Here is a 24,919-nt window from a genome sequence, read left to right on the forward strand (position 1 = left end):
ATTTATTTGATAAAAATAACTCCAGCTTTTGATTCTGCTATTAACAACGTATTATTTGTGATGAAGCTTTTCTTTAGGAAAAAAAGGGTAATATAAAAAAATATCAGTAAGAATAGTTTGTTTGTTTTTAAAAAACTACAACAGTAAGCAACAATTTAAATAATTTTTGTCTACTAAAATTGGCATAGGACCTTTATTTATTCATCTAAATATAATGATATGATATGACATGACATGACATGATACGACATAATGTACTTTTATATTTTACTCTGAGAAAACACAACTCCAAAAAACTTTAACTAAGAGAGGTGAGGCCTAGTAATTTATAAATGACATTTCCTACCATCTAGATTAGAATGGGAATGATTTTGCCTGGGAAGGTCCACCTCTCTTTGGATATGGTACATCAGTGGTAAGCACAAGGATGTCCATAAGGTGTAGTCAAAAAAAGTGAAGATGGTGACTAAAATGGTGCTATTGAAGCTTTGTCTATTTTTTTATGGGTTGTTGTGGGGAAAATAGACAGGACTATGATTTACCCCCATCTTGGGTTGTACAAACCAAAGCAGGATCTAAATCCAATATAAATAATTTTTACAACAACAATTCTATCAAGTATGTTGGGCTGAAAGAAAGAGTCAGTTTAAAGTGACTCTGTACATTTCTGAGGTGGCCTAAATCCTCACCATTCTGGAGTTGCCAGACCCATCCTTGAACAACTACTCTACATTGGGTCTTTAATATAATAATCCTTGTAATTAATAACAACTAAGTGGAAATCAGCCTAAAAGGGACCAATAAGGAATCTTTTTTTCCACTCCAAATTGTTTTTGGTGTACATCAAATCAGAGCTGTAAAGAAACAGATTTTTTCAGAGTGAATTTTATGGCATGTGGTTTACGAGGAAACACTACACAAACTAGTTAAACATATTATTCCCATACTCTCTTTTAAGCACCCCAGGAGTTTGGGCTGCCAGTGCATCTCTAATTATTTACACTGAACTGAGTAAAAGTGCTGAGCTGTGGTATGAATTTCCATCTACGGACAAACATTTGACTGAGGTTTGGTTTTTCTGATTCTCAGATTTGTTTTAAAGAAAAAAGAGAAAACTGCCCTGGTTTTAATTAACACCAAGATGTTCCAGAGCAACGCAACACTTCTGGTGGTTCTCGGCTATGTGGGGGTTCACACAATGGAAGAGAAAGGGAGAAATGTGTCTTGAGATCCAGCTTTTACCAGAAATGAATTGTTGTCATTGTTTTTAAGGGTGCTTTAATAGCAAGAGACCAAGCTTCTCTTTTACTCTTCCTCTCCATTCCACACATCCCCACCATCCATCCCAAAACACTGGCAGTTCAGGAAACAACTGAGGGAAACGCAGAGCTGTGAAAACTTCTGCCCTATATATTCCAACCAAATATAGAATTTGAAATCTTTTTAAAAGAGAAAGGGACAGACCATGAAAAGAACAGAAGGGCGTGAAGATAGCAAAAGTCCATCCCTATTTAAAAGGCTGTAAAACATCATAGATGTTAGCAACTACACAGGAAGCCCTTGACTTAAAACCATTCGTTTAGTGACCAGAGTTAGAACGGCACTGAAAAAAATGTGACTTATGAACATTTTTCACACTTCCAACCGTCGCAGCATCCCCGTGGTCATGTGATCAAAATTCCCAGGTTTGCAACTGGCTCCTATTTATGACAGTCCCGGGGTCATGTGATCCCCTTTTGTGACCTTCTGACAAGCAAAGTCAACGGGGAAGCCACCTAACAACTTAACAACTACAGTAATTCACTTAACATTCACTGTGACAAGAAAGGTTTTAAAATGGGGCAAAACTCACTTAACAAATGTCTCACTTAGCAACAGAAATTTGGGGCCTAATTGTGGTCATAAGTCAAGGACCACCTGTAGTGCCTTTGTAAGCAGCCGAAGAAGTTTGTGGGTCCTGCTATCCCTGGAGTTTTTAGCTTTTCTTGAGCTTATATATCCCCATCTGATGCCATCCTCTCTCCCTGAATGCAATTACTTAAAAATACCAGTAAAGTACATTCATTAGCCATATAAATAGCAGATACGCAGAAGTGCTTCAGGAGACAGTATGATGTCAGCAGACATTTCCTGGAATTTGAGAACGCAGCTCCAATTATAAGCATCCTGGTTCTTCCCTTGTCCCGTCAGTGCTTAGAAACCTCATCAGATGGCTTTGATGCAGCCGTCTCTCCTGTCACTTCGACTTCTCCCCACATCTGTCTTTTATTTATTTCTTACATGGATTCCTACAGTAGGGCAGCTTTTCTCCAAAACAGAACATTTCAAGCAATTACTAATATCTGGAGTATCGAAGTCTAAAAGAGCAACATGAGCTTCGCAGGAAAAGGACTATATCGTAAAGCAGACAAAGAGTAAGGAAATTGGTTTTGGCCTGGGATTAAAATGACAATGTCAGCGGGAATGTCCAGAGAGACATCTGGAGGAAAACACCTCTCCCCTCCCCTGGATTAAGTCAGCCCCAAGTGTTGTTAGTTTCTGGAAATCCCTCAAAATTTGATTTTGAATTTTTTTTGTTAAAAACAGGCCTGGGAACCCCCTGGCAAAAAGGAGACCACAGACTGGCTGCATCATATGTGATCTTCTGGTGCATTCCCTCTAATGATCTTGTTTTTATTTATGTGTCACTGTTTTGAATGGTTTGGGGGTAGAATGTTTTCAATTATTGGTTTTGTTGTACACCACCCAGAATCATTTTTGTGAGATGAGTGGCCATATAAATTTGAGAGAGAGAGAGAGAGAAGAGAGACAGAAAGGAGGAGAAGGAGGAAAAGGAGGAGGAGGAAGAGGAAGAAGAAGGAGGAGGAGGAGGAGGAGGAGGAGGAGGAGGAGAAGAAGAAGAAGAAGAAGAAAAAGAAGAAGAAGAAGAAGAAGAAGAAGAAGAAGAAGAAGAAGAAGAAGAAGAAGAAGAAGAAGAAGAAGAAGAAGAAGAAGAAGAAGAAGAAGCAGCCATATACTTGAGCATATGTATTTGCTTTATTTTAAAACACAAATAAATTAGGCATTTTACAGAATGGGCTAAGCATTTAAAGTAGCGTTTTTCAAACTTGGTGACTTTAAGATGCATAGACTTTAACTTCCAGAATTCTGCAAGGTGAGGTCTACATATCTGTGCAAGTTGAGATCCTAAAAGCTATCAAGTCTGAAAAATGCTGCTTTAAAGCATGTACAGTCAGAATCAAGACCCCATTATTCAGTTTGCAAAGCATTCAAGACTTACCGTGGTTTTGCCAACAATTAAATTTGATTTCCCTCATTCAAGGCCTTCCCCAGCAGTTTCAAATATCACTATATTTGATATAACAGGTTTATATTATCAAGCTGTATGCACAAGTAAGCATGATTGGTTTTCCACAGATAAATCAACCTGTGGCAGCCACTCTCCTTAGATTGTAGTCCAGAGAAAGGGATTAGCTTCTCATAAAACCCACACGGTTTCAAATAAGGTATCCCAAACAGAAGAGTTCATGAAATTATTAGAAATTAGTGCAATGATCATTGTAACTTCAAAAGCCCTAATACCCTGGGCTTACTGGTGCCATCAGATAACAGGAAATTAAAGGAAATCATTAAGGGCTAAGACAATGGAGATGATGGTTGATATTACCTTCAGCAACCTTCAGTTTAAAATTAGTTCTATGACACTAAGGAATGGTTGCTCAGTGGTTGCACTGGGAGGTTGATCACTGATCCAAAGACAGCCAGGAATCCAAATACTTCATGAGTAAGCGGCTGTTTGATAAATCCATTGACATGATCCTGGTGGAGATCAAAGAGAGGAAGAAACAAGCCTGACTGGAAGTGGAAGATTTAATCCTTGTCTGTTCTTGTTGGGAGCTCCTTGTGACAAGTCCTACGCGGTTCCTGATTGCTCTTTCAGAATATTGTAAGCATGTAGAATTGTCTACCCCATACCTTTGTTTCTTGGTATGTGTGTATACACACACACACACACACACACACAGAGAGAGAGAGAGAGAGAGAGAGAGAGAGAGAGAGAGAGAGAGAGAGAGAGAGAGAGAGAGAGAGAGAGAGAGAGAGCTTTGAGAACCACAGCAAGTTTTCATGCAGGTGCCTAATTTTCCCAGTCTTTCAGATAAGTTCATCTACCTTTTTTCTCGTTTAATTTGGCTACCAAATTCTAAGCAGACTTATCAGAAAAGAGGAACTTTTTCCCAAAGGAGGTCACGAAAGTTTTACTGTTCTTCAACAGTAAAGGTGTGTTCATTTAGGCAAGAGTGGAATAAGGAGGGCAATAAGAGTGTTTCTGTTTTATGATTTTATGCAATGGCTTTTTAATTCTATTTTATTATTTTTACTCTGGCAGGACTGCACCCAATTAGGCAAGCTCACAGGAATCCACCAAGTTCTGAAAAGCAGTGAGTCCTAACAAAAGAATTTTACAGTACATAGCGACATCTGCATTTTGAGAGGAAATCCTACTTATAAAATCAGCATGCACACACTTCCTTCCCACTTTCTCACTTAATATCATGGGTTATCAAGCTTCTGTTTGGGGGGCAAACAGAGAGAGACCCACTGTTCAGTAATTCCCTTGGTTTTGCAGTGAACAAATCTGCTACTGTGCTGTTTCTCTCTAAAAGATAATTCTCATACCCACTTGAGTAGCGTGGGTTGCCCAAAAGATAGAAGCATTGTCTTTGGGGCAATCTTTATTGCATTTAATACAAGATGTGTAAATATCCATGAATGCCTCAGACAGGTGGCAATGCTTAGCTGCATTCAGCCGCTCCCAGAAGCTAAGCATGCCTTGTTTAGTACTGAACGGGAAGCACCCAGAAATTCTCTAGGACGATTGGTAGACTAAAAAGTTGAAAAAAAAATATTCTGAAGGCAGCAATGATAAAATATTTCAATAACTTTGACAAGGAAAATGCACAGATGTAGTTGCCAATCCAAGGATATCTTTACTTGGTGTGTGCACATGTATGCCTGCATAGCAATAGCAATAGCACTTAGACTTATGTACCACTTCACTGTGCTTTACAGCCCTTGACTGAGTCAGCATATTGCCCCCAACAATCTGGATCCTCATTTTACTGACCTAGGAAGGATGGAAGGCTGAATCAACCTTGAGCCAGTCAGGATCGAACTGCTGGCAGTCGGCAGAATTAGCCTGCACTACTGCATTCTAACCACTGCGCTACCATGGTACTTATAGTATAGGTACTGTTACATATGTATATCTGTTGAGTACATACTGTTCTGTACTTACATTTACTGTAAGAGGTTTCACCAAGCCTAGTTTTGCTTTCAATGGAAAGATAGTGACATTTGAAGATCTCAGGCAAAGGTATTGCTCATAATCTTCAACAGGAGTGGGATGTATGGATCTGTAGATATTTATTTATATCCCATCTTAATTATTTTTACAAATAATTCATGTGGCAAGCATATCCAACACACCTTCGTCTTACAATTTCCCCCACAATAACAACCCTGTGGGGTGGGTTAGGCTGAGATAGAGAGGGCTGGCCCAAAGTCACCCAGCTGGTTTTCATGGCTAAGGCAGCACTTGAACTTATGGCCTCCTGTTTTCTAGCCTGGTGCCTTAACTACTAGACCAAACTGGCTCTCTATGGCTCTATATCAGGGGTAGGCAACCTTGGCTCTTTTATGACTCATGGACTTCGACTCCCAGAATTCCTGAGCCAGCCATGCTGAGGAGAAAGGGAGAGGTTTCCATGCTGAGCCATGCTGGCTCAGGAATTCTGGGAGTTGAAGTCCACAAGTCATAAAAGAGCCAAGGTTGCCTACCCCTGCTCTATATAATAAACTCCCATCACCCCTTGACTGCCAACTATACAAGGGATATGGAATTCAGTCTAGAGAACCAAGTTTGCACTAATCCTTCATAGACTGATCTTTTTTATAAAAAATGTCTTTTTTTAGTTATGGCATAAGGAACAAGTATTCTGTGGATTAAAATGGTTAGAGAAACAGGTTTTATCAAGACAACCAGATGTAAGAATTCCTCTGAGTATCTTTTGTTTGATTCTCTTGCATTTTCATGCAGTTTCTGCATCAGGTGGCAGGAGTACCAATAAAACCTGATAGTACATAACACAGAGACATGTGCATACACCCAGTGCTGAGATTCAGCCGGTTCACGCTGGTTCACACCAGTTCGGTAGAACTGGTAGCTAAATTTTGCTGAGTTCAGAGAACTGGCTGAATGAACACTGCTTCTGGAAGTCCGTTCTAGGCCTTGGAGGCCTGGTGGAGGCCTCCCAGGCTGAGAAAGTAAGGTGACCAACCGTCCTCCTTTAGGGAGGACGATCCTCCTTTTGTAAGTTCTGTCCTACCTAAAAAAGTGTCCTCCTTTTCGATATTTGAAGAGTAATCTGCATGGCTTTTTTCCCCCTCATAGAACGCTCAGAATGGCATTCTGGCACCTTTTTAGATGGTTTTTGTTATGTCCTGAGCCTGTGAAAGCAGGCTCGGGGCATTGCAACGGTCCCGGGCAGGTGCAAGCTGCCCGGAACCAGACTGGCTGTCGCCAGTGCGCGAGTGCAAGCGCGCCAAATGTTGCAGTTTGGCCCGGGAATCGCCTATAAAAAGGGCAGGGAGATTTGGGCGTTGTCGGCGTCTTGTAACCAGTATGCTGAACAGAAATAAAGAGGTTCCTGAGAACTACAACTGCTTCTCGTGTCATTGCCATTTCGCAAAGGACTTAACAGTTTTTTTTTTCAACTTTTGCATGAGCTGTGCTACTTCCACTATTGGCTTTCGAAAACCAATAAGAATTGCTGCTGAGCATGCCAAAACACCTGGCTAGCAAACTTTGCACATGCAAGTTTCTGTATTATTGTTGCAATGAATAAAATATTTCTTTTATTTACGATATTTTTTCTTCAATTTATTTGTGTCCTCCTTTTCATTGTAAGAAAGTTGGTCATCTTATAGAAAGGCCCACCGGAAGTGCATGGATGCCACTTCCGGAAGTTTGTTCTAGGCTTCGGAGGCCCAGGGTTGCATACAATAAGAGAACCGGTTGTTCAGGTATTTGAATCCCACCACTGCATACACCTGTTTACTTTTAAGCACTAATGTCTTTATTGAGTAGAGGATGCGGGCTGCTCATTGTGACCTTTTCCATAACTGAATAAATAAATAGTTGCAAACAATTTTTATAAAATGGAGAAATGTCATTTCAAAAGGAAACGTGACCTTTGCAGACTTGGAACTCTGCTTTCGCATCTGCAGTCAATTTTGGAGAGAATGTGTGTGTGCACGGACACACACAATACCAGCCGATGCATCTGCAAGCTTGATTGCTCTGTGTCGATTGCAATAATTGTCAAAAAAAAATAGAGGCTTTCAGGGGGGGAAGGGCTTTAAAAGCATGTCTAATAACACCGAATTGAAAGAAGATAATGAACGTGTGGTGACTTCTTTGATTGATTCTGATGGCTGGAAGCACCTGTGTTGATGATGTTGAGCCAAATAGTGCAGTTAGCAGTGTTTCTCAACCTTGACAATTTTAAGGCATGTGGACTTCAACTCCCAGAATTCCACAGCCAGCATTGCTGGCTGTGGAATTCTGGGAGTTGAAGTCCACATGCCTTAAAATTGTCAAGGTTGAGAAACACTGAGTTAGAGCTTCCTAGCTGGAGGTGGGTATTTTTAATACACAAAAGGTACTCATTATTATTAATATTGCAGGTATCAAACTGAACTTCCAACCCGGGGAAGCTGTGCATCATCACATCCTTTGCAATTGCTGTTGTACAAACATGACATACAGTGGGTAGCATAGACAAAAATGAGGGAAGTTGCTCCCATTTTCAGTTAAATAGTTTCGCGAAATTCGCTGCTTTGGTCTGCTGGAGGAAAACAAACTTGAAAGGTTCATGGTTACTGTATTCGGTCTGAGGTGAGACAATGTGGATGAGAGGAGGCACATAGGATGCCTCCTAGGTAAGCTAAAAGATGGAAGGAGCTGAATGGAGGTCCTCCAAGTCCATCTTCAGCTGATACTTGCTATGTAGCTTATCTGTGTAGCAATGTGACCCTTGCAGAGAATCTGAAAGGCAATTAAGCCAAGGTGCATATACAGCAGGCTGGGGAATTCTGGGAGTTGAAATCCACAATTATTAAAGTTGCCAAGGTTGATATACAGGCTGTTTCTTGAATTTCACTTTTCTGCGAAAGCAAAGTGGGTGGGTGGCAGTTAGGCAGGCTATAATGAAATGTTTTGTCAGCAAAAACATATTTGCACTGAAAAGCATGGTTTCTTCTACTCTACTAGCGTAGTAGCATTTAATATGAACTTCATTCAGGGTTTTTGTTGTTGCTCAATTACTTTTATATATGGCACTGCTATATAGGAGATATTTATCTGTCTGTCTTATACCCATTAGGGCTATGTAAAATGTATTTTTTGGGTGTCTCACTACTGATATTTAAAGGCTTAGAACATGGTCTGGTCAGATCATATATAGTTCTGTTGCTGCCATTTCACTAGCAGAAATAAAAGGAAGAGTTTGCTAAAAAAACATTGCCCAATATGTATGTGTTACTTTTCATAGGAACTATTTGTGCCATTTATTTTCACACTTATAATGGCACCTCGTTCAGTTCAGTTAGGGTTTTTTTTTTTTTTTTAGATTTATCTTAGGACAATGTCACTTCTCTCAATAATTATTGTATATGCAACTTGGATTTGAAATTTCTTAAAATAGTTTTTGCGGTACCATTATATAATACTTTTCCTAAACCATTTTCTTACTTTATCTAACCAAATGAAATTCCCAAATTCTTCATTATAATAAATTAGTGTTAATAATTTGGGTTTATCCTGTCTTTGTGTGTCAGATATCACATTCTCATTTTATTTCTACTGCAACGGTTACAGAAAGCTGTTTTTAATCGTTGGTGTTCTGATCTTTAGTCGTTAGCCACCTCAACATTTACTGAACAATATAATAAAACAGGATATAAAGGCTTGCTTCTATAAAGACAAAAATTTCTTTTTAAAATAGTCTCACAAAAATCAGCAAGCATCTTCTTTGTTACCTCATCATTTCTACAGTTTTACTCAGGCCTATCTACCATACATACACCTCCCCAACACACAGCACCCCAACACACACATAATGTGTGTTTGTATATAGACAGACAGACACAGTCCCCCCTCTGTAAATTCATTTTGGCTGCTGATAAAACTTCTACACAGAATTCTGGGTGGCAGGCTTGGACTGAGGCTGCATACAAATGAAGTCTTGTGAAAATAGCATGGAGTTAGGTCAAGAACAAAAGCAAATGGACTTCAAAGGGAATAGACCAAGTGTGGAATCTCTGACTTGCTATAAACCAAAGGTTTAAGAGATAGAGTGTTAAACAAAATTGCTTTGGGGGAAACAAGGGCAGCGACAAACGACGGTTTTGATCCTTTGGGCTTCCTTTTGGTGGCAGAAATAGACTTTTCCCTCCCCAAACGGAAACACTTCTTCAAAACCCCACTTCTTTGATATCCTTGGGGACGACTGCTGCTTTGCTGCACTTTGTTCTTCCTTGTGTTTCCCAGAGGCATGAGAAATCCCTGCCCACTATGTCGACCTGGTTCAGGAAAAGAAAGAACGAACGGGGAAGAAAAGAAAAAAAAAATCACAGCCGGGCAATCTTCATCGGTTGCTTCTAAATTAATTCTGTCAGGCTTCAGAAAGATTGGAAGCTCGCCTTTCTTTCTTTCTTTCTTTCTTTCTTTCTTTCTTTCTTTCTTTCTTTCTTTCTTTCTTTCTTTTTCCTTCTTCTTCCTCTTCTGTTTCTCCCCTTTCTAGTCATCCACTGATGTGTTCATGGACTGCAAAGACCCAGGGGAACGTTCAAACTGTGCAACATATTTTTCAAGTTTATTCTACTCAGTCGCCTTCCCCCCCCCCCCAGCCCACCACCCCACCCTTGGGGTAAAAGACTGAAAAGAAGAGAAGTTAACAAGATTTTTTTTCTTTAAGGGAGGAAAAAAAACCCCCTGCTTCCCCTTCCCTCCCTCCCACCCTCCAGCCCAGCATATTAGAAAACATATTAGAATGAGAAAGAGCTCTTAAAAACTACATCACCTCAGTGTTAGTAAATGACCCATTATTAAAACTTCATTGCTCTTCAATTGGATACAATGCTGGCTTGCCAACTTGCGTGTTTGTATCGTGAGTCATGTGATCTTAAATGCTTTCTGAATGCTCCTGCTGCTGTTGTTGCTTAAATGTTTTTTTAAGGGGGGGGAGAGAAAGAGTTCTCTCTTCTCTCTTGACCATCGTTAAGTCTTTAAGGATGTCGGGTATCAAAGGTGTAATGAAGAGATGCAAAGTGGAAATCGCCTAGGGGAGATGTGTTGGCTGTCCAGAAGAGCTCTTTAAAACATCCGTCTCCTCCCAAAGACTGCAAAATTACCCATGGGTATGAAAAACGTAGCCGAAATCATTTTTACCGGTAGAGAAACTATCTAACTGCATGTTAGATAAAAGAAGAGTAAGCAAATTAATGCTTTCTATCAGTAGTCCCGAAGGAGCCCCCGACGGAGCCCCCATCAATAGTAGTAAACAGTGAGAGGGACCTTGGAGTCCTAGTGGACAATCACTTAAATATGAGCCAGCAGTGTGCTGCAGCTGCCAAAAAGGCCAACACAGTGCTGCCTTAACAGAGGGATAGAATCAAGATCACGTGAAGTATTAATACCACTTTACAACGCCTTGGTAAGGCCACACTTGGAATACTGCATCCAGCTTTGGTCACCACGATGTAAAAAAGATGTTGAGACTCTTTAGAAAGAGTACAGAGAAGAGCAACAAAGATGATTAGGGGACTGGAGGCTAAAGCATATAGGGAACAGCTTCTGGAATTGGGTATGTCTAGTTTAATGAAGAGAAGGACGAGGGGGGACATGATAGCAGTATTCCAATATCTCAGGGGCTGCCACAAAGAAGAGGGAGTCAAACTATTCTCCAAAGCGCCTGAGGGCAGGAAAAGAAGCAATGGATGGAAACTAATCAAGGAGAGAAGCAACCTAGAACTGAGGAGAAACTTCCTGACAATTAGAACAATTAACGCAGTGTTTCTCAACCTTGACAATTTTAAGGCATGTGGACTTCAACTCCCAGAATTCCACAGCCAGCAATGCTGGCTGTGGAATTCTGGGAGTTGAAGTCCACATGCCTTAAAATTGTCAAGGTTGAGAAGCACTGAATTAACCAATGGAACAACCTGCCTCCAGAAGTGGTGAATGCTCCAACACTGGAAGTTTTTAAGAAGAGACTGGACGGCCATTTGTCTGAAATGGTATAGGGTTTCCTGCCTGAGCAGGGGCTTGGACCAGATGACCTCCAAGGTCCCTTCCAACTTTATTGTTATTGTTGTTGTTGTTGTTGTTGTTGTTATTTCTGTGGCTAAATATAAGACATTGGTTAAGTGAATTTTGACCCATTTTACAACCTTTCTTGCCAAAGCTGTTCAGTGAATCACTATGGTTGTTAAGTTGTTAAGTGACAGAGTTGTTAAGTGAATCTGGCCTTTTCATTGACTTGGCTTGTCAGAAGGTCAAAAAAGGTGATCACGTGACTCTCGTAAATATGAGCCAGTTGCCGAGCATCCAAATTTTGAGCAAGTGACCACGGAGATGCCGCAATGGCTGTAAGTATGAAAAATGGTCATAAATCACTTTTGTAACTTTGAAAGGTCGCTAAATGAACTGTTGTAAGTCAAGGACTATCTGTATTCATTCAGAGGTTAACCTTTCCCATTGGCCTTGGAATCAGGGCCAATCTGGTTTTATTTCATCCTGCACTAAAAAGATCCTTGGTGGTCCTTAAAAATATTTAGACGACTATACACAAAACTGCTATTCCCAGCCTCCGGTGTGCAAAATGCAAGATTCTGCAGAGCTGGAAGTTCCCCAAAGCAGTGGAAACCTTCCATTTATAGAAGAAATCCCTAAGAGCTTTGTGGATGAAGGATAGCTTGTTTCTCTCATCTTTTGCTTTCTAAAGCCTCCATATAAATCTTGTCTTGATTTTTAAAACAGCAAAGGTCAGATCAGTTGAACTGGCCTGGGAAAGGAAATGTGCAACTGTTTTTTTATTTATTTAGTATTCCATCTTCATCACTTTTACAAATAACTCAAGCTGGCGAACATATCCATAGCAATAGCAATAGCACTTAGACTTATGTATCGTATTGCCCCATAGTGTTTTACAGCACTCCTCTCTGGGTAGTTTACAATGTCGGCATATTGCCCACAGCAGTCTGGTTCCTCATTTTACTGACCTTGGAAGGATGGAAGGCTAAGTCAACCTTGAGCCTCGTCAGGATTGAACTCCAGACTGTGGGCAGAGTTTTGCCTGCAATACTGCATTCTAACCGCTGTGCCACCAGGGCTCCCTATCCAACATATGCAACATATTTTTCTCCTTCTAATTTCCCCACAATGACAATCCTATGAGATGAATTGGCCTGAGACAGAGTGACTGGCCCAGGTCACTCATCTGGCTTTCATAATGGCTAAGATAGGACTTGAACTCCCAGTCTCCTGTTTTTTAGTCTGGTGCCTTAACCACTGGACAAAACTGATACCTACTTGATTTGCAGACTGCTGATGCTACATTTTTTTGGGTTGCAGTTATAGCAATGTGTTCAATTCCACTGGGAGGGGGGAGGAATGATTACCCTAAGGTGATCCTTGTGGTGTATATTTGGGTACGGAGACCTGGATAGCAAAAAAAAAAAAAGCATCTTTTTTTCCTCAGCAAATGTATTGTATCTTGCTCCTTGAGAAAAAAAATAAACCACATCTTATTTAAATGTACATTAGATATATACAAAGAAAGAGTAGCACGGAGGGGAGAGAGAGTAGGAGCAGGACTAATTGCAGACTCTCTCAAGTATTGGCTGAAGAATCTGCGGCCTCCTGAATTTAAAATACAAAGACTAGACTTGTCTCTGAAATTATATTTTTCAGTTGAAAAATATAATTTCAGAGGCAAGTACAGTCTCTCCCTTGCTAGATCAGAAGCAGCATTCTATAGCTCTCTATTGAATAAAGTGAAAAATTATTCCACGGTTTCGTTTAAACCTCTTTTTAAAGGCTAACATAATTTCATGTACTCAGCTGAAAGGAAAAGGGGGCAGTTCTTGAAGCTATTTTTCCCTAAATAACCTGGCTTTAGTGAGGGATTATGAATTAGCTACTGTAATAGGTTTAACATACCAGGATTAATGGATATAGTTGAAATTCTAAACAAAAAACAAGGTTGGGAAAGAAAAAAATAGAATAAGTCCCTTTAGTATGAATCCAGTGCCTGGGAAATGAACATGGAACCAGTTCTATGTTGGGACTTTTAAGATGTCTTACTCCTTCCATCATCATACAACATTGGCCAAGTGAAATCCTGTAAAGTGTCTTCTGAATACTCTGACCTGAGTTGGTTCATATCTATAGTTTGCAGGGGGGGGGGGGTTCCGTTGCTATCCAAAAGATTTGGAAAACACAGACTGGAATTCTGCAATAAATACACAAGCCACAAATTCTTTGGATTTTGGACACTTTATTTGTAGGGCATTGGAAAAATGAAATAATCTATCACTTCTCATACAGATTTAAGATTCTCATTTCAAGGACTGGTCCCTTTCTCTTTTCCACTCTGCGTCCCGAGTAAGTGAATTTTAAAATATATAGAAACTGAGAATACTGCTATCCAACAGATTATCGTGGGGGGGGGGGGGAAATCAAGCTAAATTTGCGACAAATTTGTCTACTTATAGATCACACACATGGGAAGTATGGCCTGTGAATGGCCATCAGCAGACTAAGACGCATCATGGGCACTTATACTATCTTACAGATAAACTTCAGTTTTCAAAAAACTGTAGCCAGAGCAAGTTCTGTGTTATTAATTCTCAGCCAACTCCTTTTGGGGGGGGAAGGGGGGCTTACTCCAAGGAACTCTTTCTCCCACACTAGGCCCATTAAAAACGGTGAGCCAACTCCATTTTATCAGGTGTAAAGTAAAAAGGCTCACATTGTTCTGATAGATGAAAGCTGCTGGTTTGTTTGATGTTGAACAGGAACTTAAATGTTCTTTCTTGTCTGCATGAGGTGTGAACTGAAAATTGCTGATGCCTGTTAAGCTCTGTGTCCTGGATGGTGGACGGATTCACTGGCTGTTGGTCCCAAAATGACTTGGCGGGAACCTATGTCCCTCAGCTTCTGGATCTCCTTGCGTACGTCCCATCTAGAGGATATCTCTCCAGTAATTCTTCCTTTGTCCACAAACTGGCTTTCACAGTTATTGGGATGAGCTGGCTGGACCTGGCTCAAGGATGCTTATTAAACTCTTTGGTGGAAGTCAAGGAAAAGATTAAAGGGAGGATACAATCTGTGCAGAGCGATGGCCCTGACTCTAAAGCAGCAGATTGATCTGAAGGGAGGAAGGCTCCTCTCTTTTAAACTGGACGCTTCACATGCAATACAAGTGATCCCAGATGCAGCTGCCACTGGCAGGCAGCCACCTGCCTACAGAACAATAAACGCAAAGCAACAATTCCCTTGAACCCCGAAGCTTAATGACTTCAAACAAGGTGGATGGGGGGGGGGAGTGGATATGAAGGGCAGAAGCACAATTCTTTCCAGTAAAGTTCTTTCTATCCCCAGTTTGTGCCAATGACTTCATCACGACAGCTGTCCATTTCAGGCTCAACAGCTCTCCTTCCAGTGGACATATCTGGTACTGCCTGGATATTCAAACCCAGGATGGGAAAACATCTGGAGCACATCATCTTGGAAATGCATTGTTGCAATTTCCTCCAACTCTCTTAAATTTCTTTTACCTTTAATATATAGTCATTGATTGGAATTGGTGGAGTGGGGCTTATTATAATTATAGCTGGACACACAGCCAGATGTTCAGACTGGATGTAAAGATAAAAGATAAAAGAAGATAAAATAACCTTTACTGTCATTTTTTTTACTGTGGGCACAATGGCACACATCAAAAATGAAATTTAGTTGCCCGCTCATTTTCATTCCTCTTTTGAGTCCTTCCCAAGGGCCTGGGGAAGGCAAATGTTGATGTTTGAAGATGTTAAATGCATTGTCGCAGGATGTAAGCTTTTCTGAGCAAAGCTGCCTTTTGCAATTGACCAGAGTAAAGCTGCTTATTACTATTATTAATTTGTTGCCCATCTTGTGGATCAAGGCAACTCTGAGCAGCTTAGAAATCTATACAATAAATATATGAATAAATAAATGAAATTTGCTTTGTCTATTTCTCCTCAATTACACAAATATCCCTATCTTCTAATCAATCTTTTAAGCAAATATACATCTCAAACCTCATGGAAATCAATATATTAGGGGATTTTTTAAATAACTGGTTACTATGCAAAAATTGAAGTTTAGAATAAATTTAAGTATATAAATAGGCAAAATGAGATCTACTAGAATTTTAAGTAACTGCCTTTAAAAAAACAAGTAGAACATGATTTATACTCTTCCAGCTGTTGGTATATTAGCATTAGAAAAAATACAAACTGGTAATCAAAATGTTATGAAGTCTAGAAGAGTTAACTACTACAAATCTGTCAAATGGGATCTATTGCAGGCCTTTTCCACCTGGCTGACAAAAAAAATATCAAACATTACACAAGACTTGGCAATACAAACCTCCTCTCCAGACACTTAATTTCATACTTAGGGATTTGCTGCAGCAGAAGCTTCTGGCTAGATAAACTGCAATAAAATAGAAGTCATATAGATTTACAAGTCTTAAGACTTTAAGACTCAAGACTTAAAATCCCAAAGAAGACAGCCATCAAAGCTGTGTGAATCTGTGTCTTCTCTGGGATTTTAATTCTAGGCTTTCCTTCCAGTCTTTTCAAATCAACGGAAATGTGACCACTCTCTTCCAAGCCTCAAGATTGGGAGTCCTCTACTTAGGGTTTACATAACAGTACTGTATAGCCTAAGATGTTCTGGTTCCCAATTCTGCAATTTCAGCATTAAAAAAAAAAAACAGTGAGAAGCTGACTACAGATATGGTGAAAATCTAGCCCCATTGTCAACAGGTTGACAATTACCCAATGGTAATGGATTGGGTAATTGGATTGCCCAAATGGATTGCTCAAAGACAGTGCTCAAATGATATGTCTACTCACGACATAGGTAGAGCTAGGTGCAGAGACAGTACAGCTTTTTAACACAGTACTTCCAATTGTTTCTAATGAAGCAAATAAGAAGTAACTGAAGGCCTTCATCTCCAGAGCTTTAAAATGCAAGGATAGTAGGTCCTGAAATGCAGACATTCTAGGGCACGGTTGAAATGGTTTTGTCAAGGTTGTATTGCTAAGATGCCTGCTAACTTCTATTGCTACTCAACTTGCCATACAAATAGGAGGGAGGGGGTAGCAAGCATCAGGAGGAAACAAGAGTCTAAGAAGCCATGAGAATCTATAAGAATGCCAAGGTCACTAACACAGGTGTCTGACAGAGAGGTGGACTGTTCTTATAATAAACCAAAGACATATGATTGGGCAAGGTGAACACTTGGTGGGTGGGGGTTAAGGGAAGCTATTGTTAACTAGGCAGATTTTCGTGTAGGAAAATCAGAGCTGGTTTTACTTCTTCAGTTCTGAGATGTGTACTCAATAAAGATTTAGCTTTTATGGCACTTCAAAGCCTTGAAGATTTCTTGCATTTGAGTTTGTTAATCAGACAGTTGACAGGTTTTCAGCACTGGAGTCACTCCATTTCTTTTTTATTTCTTTTCAGAATAAAAAAAAAGCACCTGTCCATATCATGCCTGTAATATTTCTTTCTGCCTCAGCCAGAGATGAGCAGATTTTTCATGATTGCATGCTATCTCAAAGGTGCTTTTTTCAAAAGGCAACTGGACTTTGTTTTTCCTTGAAGATGTTTCACTTCTCATCCAAGAAGCTTCTTCGGGATACAAAAACTGTATCCAGGTCCCTTGTTATTCCCTTTGATAATCCTTACTTCACCTCCAGTGCCATTTCAAGTCCCTGCCAAAATTAGTGTGACAAAGTCAAACAGATGTTGTGGATATTGAGGCTGCCCTCGGCTGAGTAGTGTGTGCGTGGCGGAAATGCTTCTTTAGCGCCAGTATAGCTAAGGCTGACTAATTTCTGATTTGGGAACAAGGTGTCTGGTGCCAGGGTAACAGGCAAGTGGGGACAGGGTGGAGAAGCCTGTATCATTATGTCATGATGGCGGTAATGGATATAGACCACGTGGTGAGAAGGATTTGAATTTGCTGGGAAGTATGAATCTGTGGGATGCTGATACTTTCAGGAACTGCCTTTACAGTATGTAGCCAGATCCAAAACCTCTGGAAAAATTGGCCATGTTGCTCCTGTCTGAGATCAGAAGCAAGCAAAGAGATGTGACTGATGACATACAAATCCATTTTATTCTGTCCTCATCAAAGCTTGCGTCGATTGTAAGAAATGTGGCTTTATACAGCTGTTGCCAGCTGTCTGTCATGAGTACCCAAGGAATCATGTGGCTTTAAAATGAATTAACCTGCACTCCTGCTGCCCAGTGGGGCCTGTAATTAAGCTGTAATTCCTCCCAGATAGTTTTATAGTTCTTCTATTGTAACAATCAGAATTCTAAACAGCTCCTTTTTCTGACCTTCACCTTTTTCCAGATTCTCGCAAGCTTCACTGGAGCAAGACTGGCCTTTTGAGGCTACTCTTTTTTATTGCACCTCAGCTTTTTTTTTTTTTTTTTTTTTTTTGTCTGCCAGGAAGGACTAGCTGCTGGTTTCTGAGGCTTGAATGATACGGGAGGCTTTACATGGGGAGATAAAAGAGACTTTTGGAGAGGGGGGCAAGGAAACTCGGGAGCATGCAAATACCTTCCTTGGGGTCATTTGAGCTTTCCAAAGGAAATCGTATGTGATGCTAAATGCATATGGGCCTTTAAAGCTGCCTTTTGGTGAAAGCTCTCCAAAGCCATCCATAAGATAATGTCAAATGGATTTTATGGTAAAAGTCAGATCTAACATTGGCTTTTGGAAGTATCGTCATAAACCAACATTAGGAGGACATGGAAGAGATGGGTTGATGGTCATTACAAAGGGCATTAAATTTGGTGACTGATAGTGCTTGGAGTTTGTTTATTTTTTAAGAATACATTTTTTCCCTGTTCCAGAGAAGTTGACTTTTGTAGCAATCCTTATTCTTATTCAATCCAAGTTTGAAGATTCTAGTCTGGTTGATTTCTCTCTTCTCTCCTTCTCTCTCCCTCTCTCTCTCTTTCTCTCTCTCTCAACTTAAGATGACAACTTTATTGTTGGCATGAAAATTCTGGGTTTAATGGACTGCTAATTTTTTGAGTGCTTGTTTGGAAACTACTGTAATAATAATACATCTATAGCTAGGCAGCACCCATTTTGGAAAAGTGTGGAGAAAGTCCCCACTGGCAATTCAGACCACTTTCAAAAGCCAATAGGAATTGTCCAGGTTGTCTCTGCCCTGCTGAGCCCGCCAAAAGTCCCATTCTGCAAATGGTGCTGCACCAGTTGAGTAGTCCTCGACTTAAAACCGATTGAGTAGTCCTCAACTTACAACCAGTTGGGGGTCACAGCGTTAAAAAAGTTGAGAACCACTGCTATAGGGCAAGTATAGGCAACCTTGGCTCTTTTATAACTCGTTGATGTCCATGAGTCATAAAAGAGCCAAGGTTGCCTACCCCTGCTATAGGGCAAGAGCCCCAAACTCTTGGCTGTATTCCACTAGTGGGCTATCAGCTGCTTGTAAACAGGCTGTAGGAATGGTGGGTGTATGCATTCCCACTTGTGTGAGCAGTGAGTGTGTCTGTTCCATTTATGTGAGCAGTAGGTATGCATGCATGCTGCTCACACAAATGGAGCTGTGTGTATGTATGCTTGCCAGACATTTGTGTGGAACCATCCCTTCTCCCCTCTGCTGGTCCACAAAGCTGGAAAGGTTGGGGAACTCTGCTATAGGGCAGGGGTTCCCCAAACTCTGGGCCATGACCCACTAGTGGGCTGTGCAACCGGGTTGTGGAAATAGTGGAAATGGTAAACGTGTGTGCGCACATCTCCACTTGGGTGGGCAGCAGGTGAGTTTGTGCATGAGAGCTCTATTTACATGAGCAGTGTTTGTGCGTGCACGCCGCACCTGCTTACTGGACACATACAGAACCGTCCCCTCTCTTCCCCCCCCGCCTGTCCGCAAAGCCGGCAAGGTTGAGGAACTCTGCTAAAGGGGTGGTCTCATGTCATTTTCTATAAGTGGTTATTGAACCTACCAGGAAGCAAATGTTTTCTTGAATTCCTCGAGATAAATTATTTGTAACCTCACTGGGCAAGCGGTTTCATTTGTTATTTTTTTTTCTTGTTGGGAAATTTTTCTTTGTTTCCAGGTTGATCCTTTCCTCCAGTAAGCCTGCACCATTGCTTGTCCTCCCCTTCAGCTCTTATGGAGAGTAAGTTGGCCCTCTATTCCCATGACAGTTCTGAACTGCGATCACGTTTATCCTAAGCTTTGCAAGGTAAAAGTTAGTTGCTAAGTATTTGTTGTCTGTTACTTTATGCTTTCGTTATTAGATTATGAAGTGATTTATAGTTTCTAAGGAATGTGCTGCTTTCATTTGGTGTTCCATTGTATTATGGAAAATAGTTAAGTTTCAAGATCCAGAGCTGTAATATAAGAGAAATTGTTTTTTTCAGAGCTGGTATGAAATTAAAGATCTATGTCTGGTCTAATGGTTAAAATTGTCCTGAGTTCTAGTCTTAACTTGGGCATAAAGTTGACAAAGTTGTTGGAGGTCAGTCACTTTCTCCCAGTGGTTAAAAGAAAACAGTGCTATAAGATTTCTAAAAAACCTTGCCAAAAATGCAAGATTTACTTGAAGATTCAGAATGCACATGTGCATGCACACATAGGTCGAAGGTAATAGGCCTGGTCTGCCACATTCCTGGGTCTAGGATAAGTTGAAGACATCATTGCGAAAGCAAGGATAGGCTCACCATGCTTTGGGGATAAGAGAGCACTGTTACTTGCATAATGCAGCCACATCTGAGTAAAAACCTAAGCACTAATAATACATCTAAATCTCTCATATTTTGGACATGTTCTTCAAAGATAAGCATCTCTGGGGAGAGACCTTGATGCTTGTAAAAATCAAAGGCAGTTGAAAAGAAAACTGACAGAAGACAAGGTGATGAGATACTATCAGTGAATACTCAAGCATGAGTTTAAACAAACTCAAGCCATCCCTGATAGATAGCGATGGAACAAATCACCATCAGCAAAATCCTTGCACACCCAGCCTAAATGGACAGTTCGCAGGTTGCCTGGGAAGGATGGAATTGTTAAGGTTGCTACTCTGCGTGCTGATGAATCTACTAATGACACAAAGAACATTTCTACGAAGATGCTTAAGCCTCTCCAGATGTCAACTTTGAGTCCATTCGTGTTGAAACCAGGAAGCTTAGACATTTTGAAATTCATTGAATGGATCTCATTATTCCTCTTTATTCGATGGACTCTGGATCTTCAGACATGATTGCACCCCTTAAAACTTCCTTTAATCTGAAAGATGGCTATTAAGGAGAAAAGTTTTTCTTCTGCCTGTCAGTTTTCAGGTGCTGAGCCCCAATTGAGTCCCGAAGAGAAACAAACATCTCCCATTTATCTTAATTGGTGTGTTAACCTCAAAGCATAATTATGGCTGTTTAAATCTTAAACCTGTTCAGCAGCAGAGCTGAAATACAAACATCCAATAGAGAAATTGTCAAAGCTCCTGAGAACAGACAGCTGTCTGAAAATGGTAGCAGCATTAGAAAACAAATATCCCCAAATACAAGGGATTATTGTTCTTATGTTTTAAAAAAAGTGACTTTTAAGTGCTTAAAATATAATTTTGCCAAGGTGGGCTACCAGTGCCTGTTTTCTTCTTTACAAAGGCTCCTTCAAATCCTATATTTTGGGTTAATCTTCACAGTTTCTGTTCTAACTCAGGTATAAAATTCCCTTTGAGAAGTAGGATATCAATGCTGGATGCGTGTCTAATCTAATTCACTAATCTAATCTAATCTAATCTAATCTAATCTAATTCCACACACATCATATAAGGCTATTAGCCATTCATGCAACAAACTATGTCTAATCCAAATAAATCATTTCATGGTCTAGTGTGATGTTATGAACTCAATGTGTTCACACATGAAACTAAACTATGGTTTAATTAACCGTGCTTTACTGAATATACTGTCCTAGTAACATAAAAAAAGGTAGCAATTGGGTTCACACAATATACTAAACCAAAACCGAACCAAACTATATTTTGGAATAATTTGATAGATGAATCCAGTATGAACACTGCAACTTTACTGAAGTATTTTCTATAACAATCTGTCCTTAGATTGCTTTGTCAGATTCAGTTCTATTAAATTTAATTGAAACTGTTTATATTTGAAACTTGTTCTCTAGGACTGCATATATATTGCCAAGAAAATAAAATACTTATTTTAGAATACATAAATAAACTTAGTTTAAGTTTCTAACTCTATTAAATTAACCGAGGAATATTATTCAACCATCACATACTCCAGATATTTAAAAATATATATTCTAGCCAAGTATAATTAAATTGGGTCTTGGTGAAAGTATGAGAAAAGAAATGCTCTGAATCTATTGCTTTGTATCATAAAAATTGGCCTGGGCTATTTGCAGCTTTTGCTGTATAATTTCACAGCAAAATGGACGATATTTTAAATAAGGAACTTTCATAGTAACTGGCTCACTTTCCAGATATGGTTATATTTTGTGAAATGTTCACTGTGATAACTACATTCCTTTTTTTTAGTTAATCGGGCAATAATATTGAAATCATTGGCCCTACCACCATCACCCTGGAGCCTGGGTGGCACAGTGGTTAGAATGCAGTATTGCAGGCAAACTCTGCCCACAGCCTAGAGTTCGATCCTGACGAGGCTCAAGGCTCAGCCTTCCATCTTTCAGAGGTTGGTAAAATGAGGATCAAGATTGTTGGGGGCAATACGCTGACATTGTAAACCACCTAGAGAGTGCTGTAAGGCGGTATGGGGAGGTACATAAATCTAAGTGCTATTGTGATTTCCTCTAATATGGATTAGTTATCCTTGCTGTTATGAGATAAGTTATATACAGTATGTTATTTCCATTTGGTTCAACAGCAAGCAATAGAACTTGGTTAAACTAAGCATGGATTTTATTAGCCCTTGGAGAGGAGACCAGGATAAATTGGAAAGTGAAATATATTCCAGAAGAAGGGAATGACGAGCCAATTCCATCCCATTGTGACAAAAGTCTTTGTGTGGCTGGATGAGATGTGTGTGTGTGTGTAAGGCTTGAGTAGTAGTAAATTTCTATTTAGTAATAGTCAGTGGCACTTTATGAATATTGCAAAGACTTCTTGTGTGTAACCTCCTTTAAATCTTCCTCCTTAATTCAAAATGCCTCACCTGAGACCCCATAGTTGTAAGAGAGCTTCTTCCAAACTTTCAGTGTGATTCCCTGAGTCCAAAGGTTGCCCTTTAATTTTGTAAGGCAGCAAAAGGATTACATTCTGGAACACATGGGGAGAACCATATGTACCTGAATTAATTAGATGCTAATTAAGGCACACTGAAATTAAATTCATTTCCAAAGCCCAGATGCAGCCACTTACCTATATGGCCAAATCCGGTGCTCAGCCTCTCTAAAGACCTTCACACCCACCGTAAATTCAAGAAATTTAGAGACACTTTGAGAACATCCATGAAATATATTTTAAACTGAGAATTAAATTAAGTGAGTTTTCTGGAGTGGGACCCCTTTATTGAACCATGCGCTAAGTAAACGGAATGAGCTGCCCGATATGTTAAACTTAAACAACAACAAAAAGCAATCACCATCAACACTAACAAAGCCTGGCACATTTGCAAATGCATCTGCTGATTTTTTCTAAACAGGTTAAGTGTCTTGGGGGAACACAGCCAGCAGAGCAGGACACCAAGGTTGATGCTGAAGCTGAACTGGTGTCTAATAACTTCTCCCTGCATTTGTAGCAACCTGTTTACAAATAATTCTCAACTTGCCACAGTTCGTTTTGTGCCCGTTCAAAGTTACGACATCATTAAAAAAAGTGACTTATGGTTATTTTTCACTTTGACAACTGTTGCAGCATTCCCCATGGTCATGTCATCAAAATTCAGAGGCTTGACAGCTAATTCATACTTATGACGGCTGCAGTGATCCTCTTTTCTGACCTTCTGACAAGTCAAATCAATGGGGAAGCCAGACTCACTTCACTCCCATGCTACTAATATAACAACTGCAGAGGTTCACGTAACAACTGTGGCAAAAAGGTCATAAAACAGGGCAAAACTCAGTTAACAACTGTCTCACTTAGCAACAGAACTTTTGAGTTCAGTTGAGGTCGAAAGTCCGGGACTACCTATATTTACAGCAATGGGTGAACAAGTGAAACAAAACTATTCACATGATTCTCGTGTTATACTTTTTGACACTAATGAAACAAATCACTTCCCTTTTGCAGTAGACATTTATGGAACTGCTTACTGAAGAAAATCTTACTCAATGCCAGTATTAGCTCTGGACAACAGTAGCATAACGTAGGAGGTATTCTGACTTTCTTCTGCATTATTCCAAGTTGGGTGTAACGATTCACAAGTAATTTAAGAAGGCCTCCACACAAACAGCTAAGAGAGAAAGTTTGGCTGGATATGGCTGGGGGAAAAAAATCTACTTTCTTCAATTGTATGATTCTACATGTAGTCCTTGACTTACAACCAATTGTAGAACAGAATTTCTGTCGCTACGCAAGGCGGTTGCTAAGTGAATTGTGCTGGATTTTAGGGTCTTTTTTTTTTTGCCTTGGTTGGTAAGCAAATCACTGCAGCTGCTAAGTGATTCACTTGGTTGGTAGGCGGATCTGGGTTGCCCCTTGGACTTTGCTTGTCAGAAGCTGACTGGGAGGGTCGCAAATGGTGGTCACATGACCCCACGTGACCATTGCAACCATCATAAATACATGCTGTTTACCAAGAGCTCGATCTTTGATCACAGGACCATGGGGATCCTGCAATGGTTAGAAGCACAAGGGCTGATTGTAAGTCACTTTTTTCAGTGCTGTTGTAATTTCAAATGGCCACTAAATGAATGGCTGTAAATTGAGGATTGTTCGTATGGTCATGTAATATCAAGCTGTTGAAACTTGCCCTCATGTCTGACGAATTCTCTTTTTTCCTCATTTTGTTATTATCCACTTTTTAAATTTCACAGCACTGTACTATTGTTGGATCTCATGAAATAGGATAATTTAACTCTTTGGGGTTTTCTCTGTGCCGTTTCCTCACAAATTGTCCCACCACCTACGGTATTTGCTACAACACTAGAACAACCTAAAAACCTGGGGAAATATTTGGCAGTAGACACCTCAAGAGAAAATATTCCACCTTATTTCTCTGTGCCATAGTCCTAATAGGTTGCTGAAAAGAAAGGATTTGAAAGAGATGGGATATTTTAATATATTTATTACTACTGTACATTTGTATCCTGTAGGAGTTCAAGACAGTATCTGCATCAGAATCTTCCTATATTTTACCAACACAACAACTGGGTGTGTCGGTTAGGCTGAAAAATATTGACTCCTTTTGCTGTTTGATTAAGGAGGTAACCAAGTCAGGCACTTGCAATTTTTGCAAAAGTTTACCAGAAAATAAATCCCATTGCATACGAGAGTTGTGATGTGCATGTATAGGATTTTGAATGTCACATTTGACCCTGACTGTTATGGGAGGGGGGAAATGTCCCT

The sequence above is a fragment of the Crotalus tigris genome, unplaced genomic scaffold, assembly GCF_016545835.1.
Source record: "Crotalus tigris isolate CLP2741 ecotype Arizona unplaced genomic scaffold, ASM1654583v1 scf7180000018862.1388955, whole genome shotgun sequence".
Classification (NCBI taxonomy): Eukaryota; Metazoa; Chordata; class Lepidosauria; order Squamata; family Viperidae; genus Crotalus; species Crotalus tigris.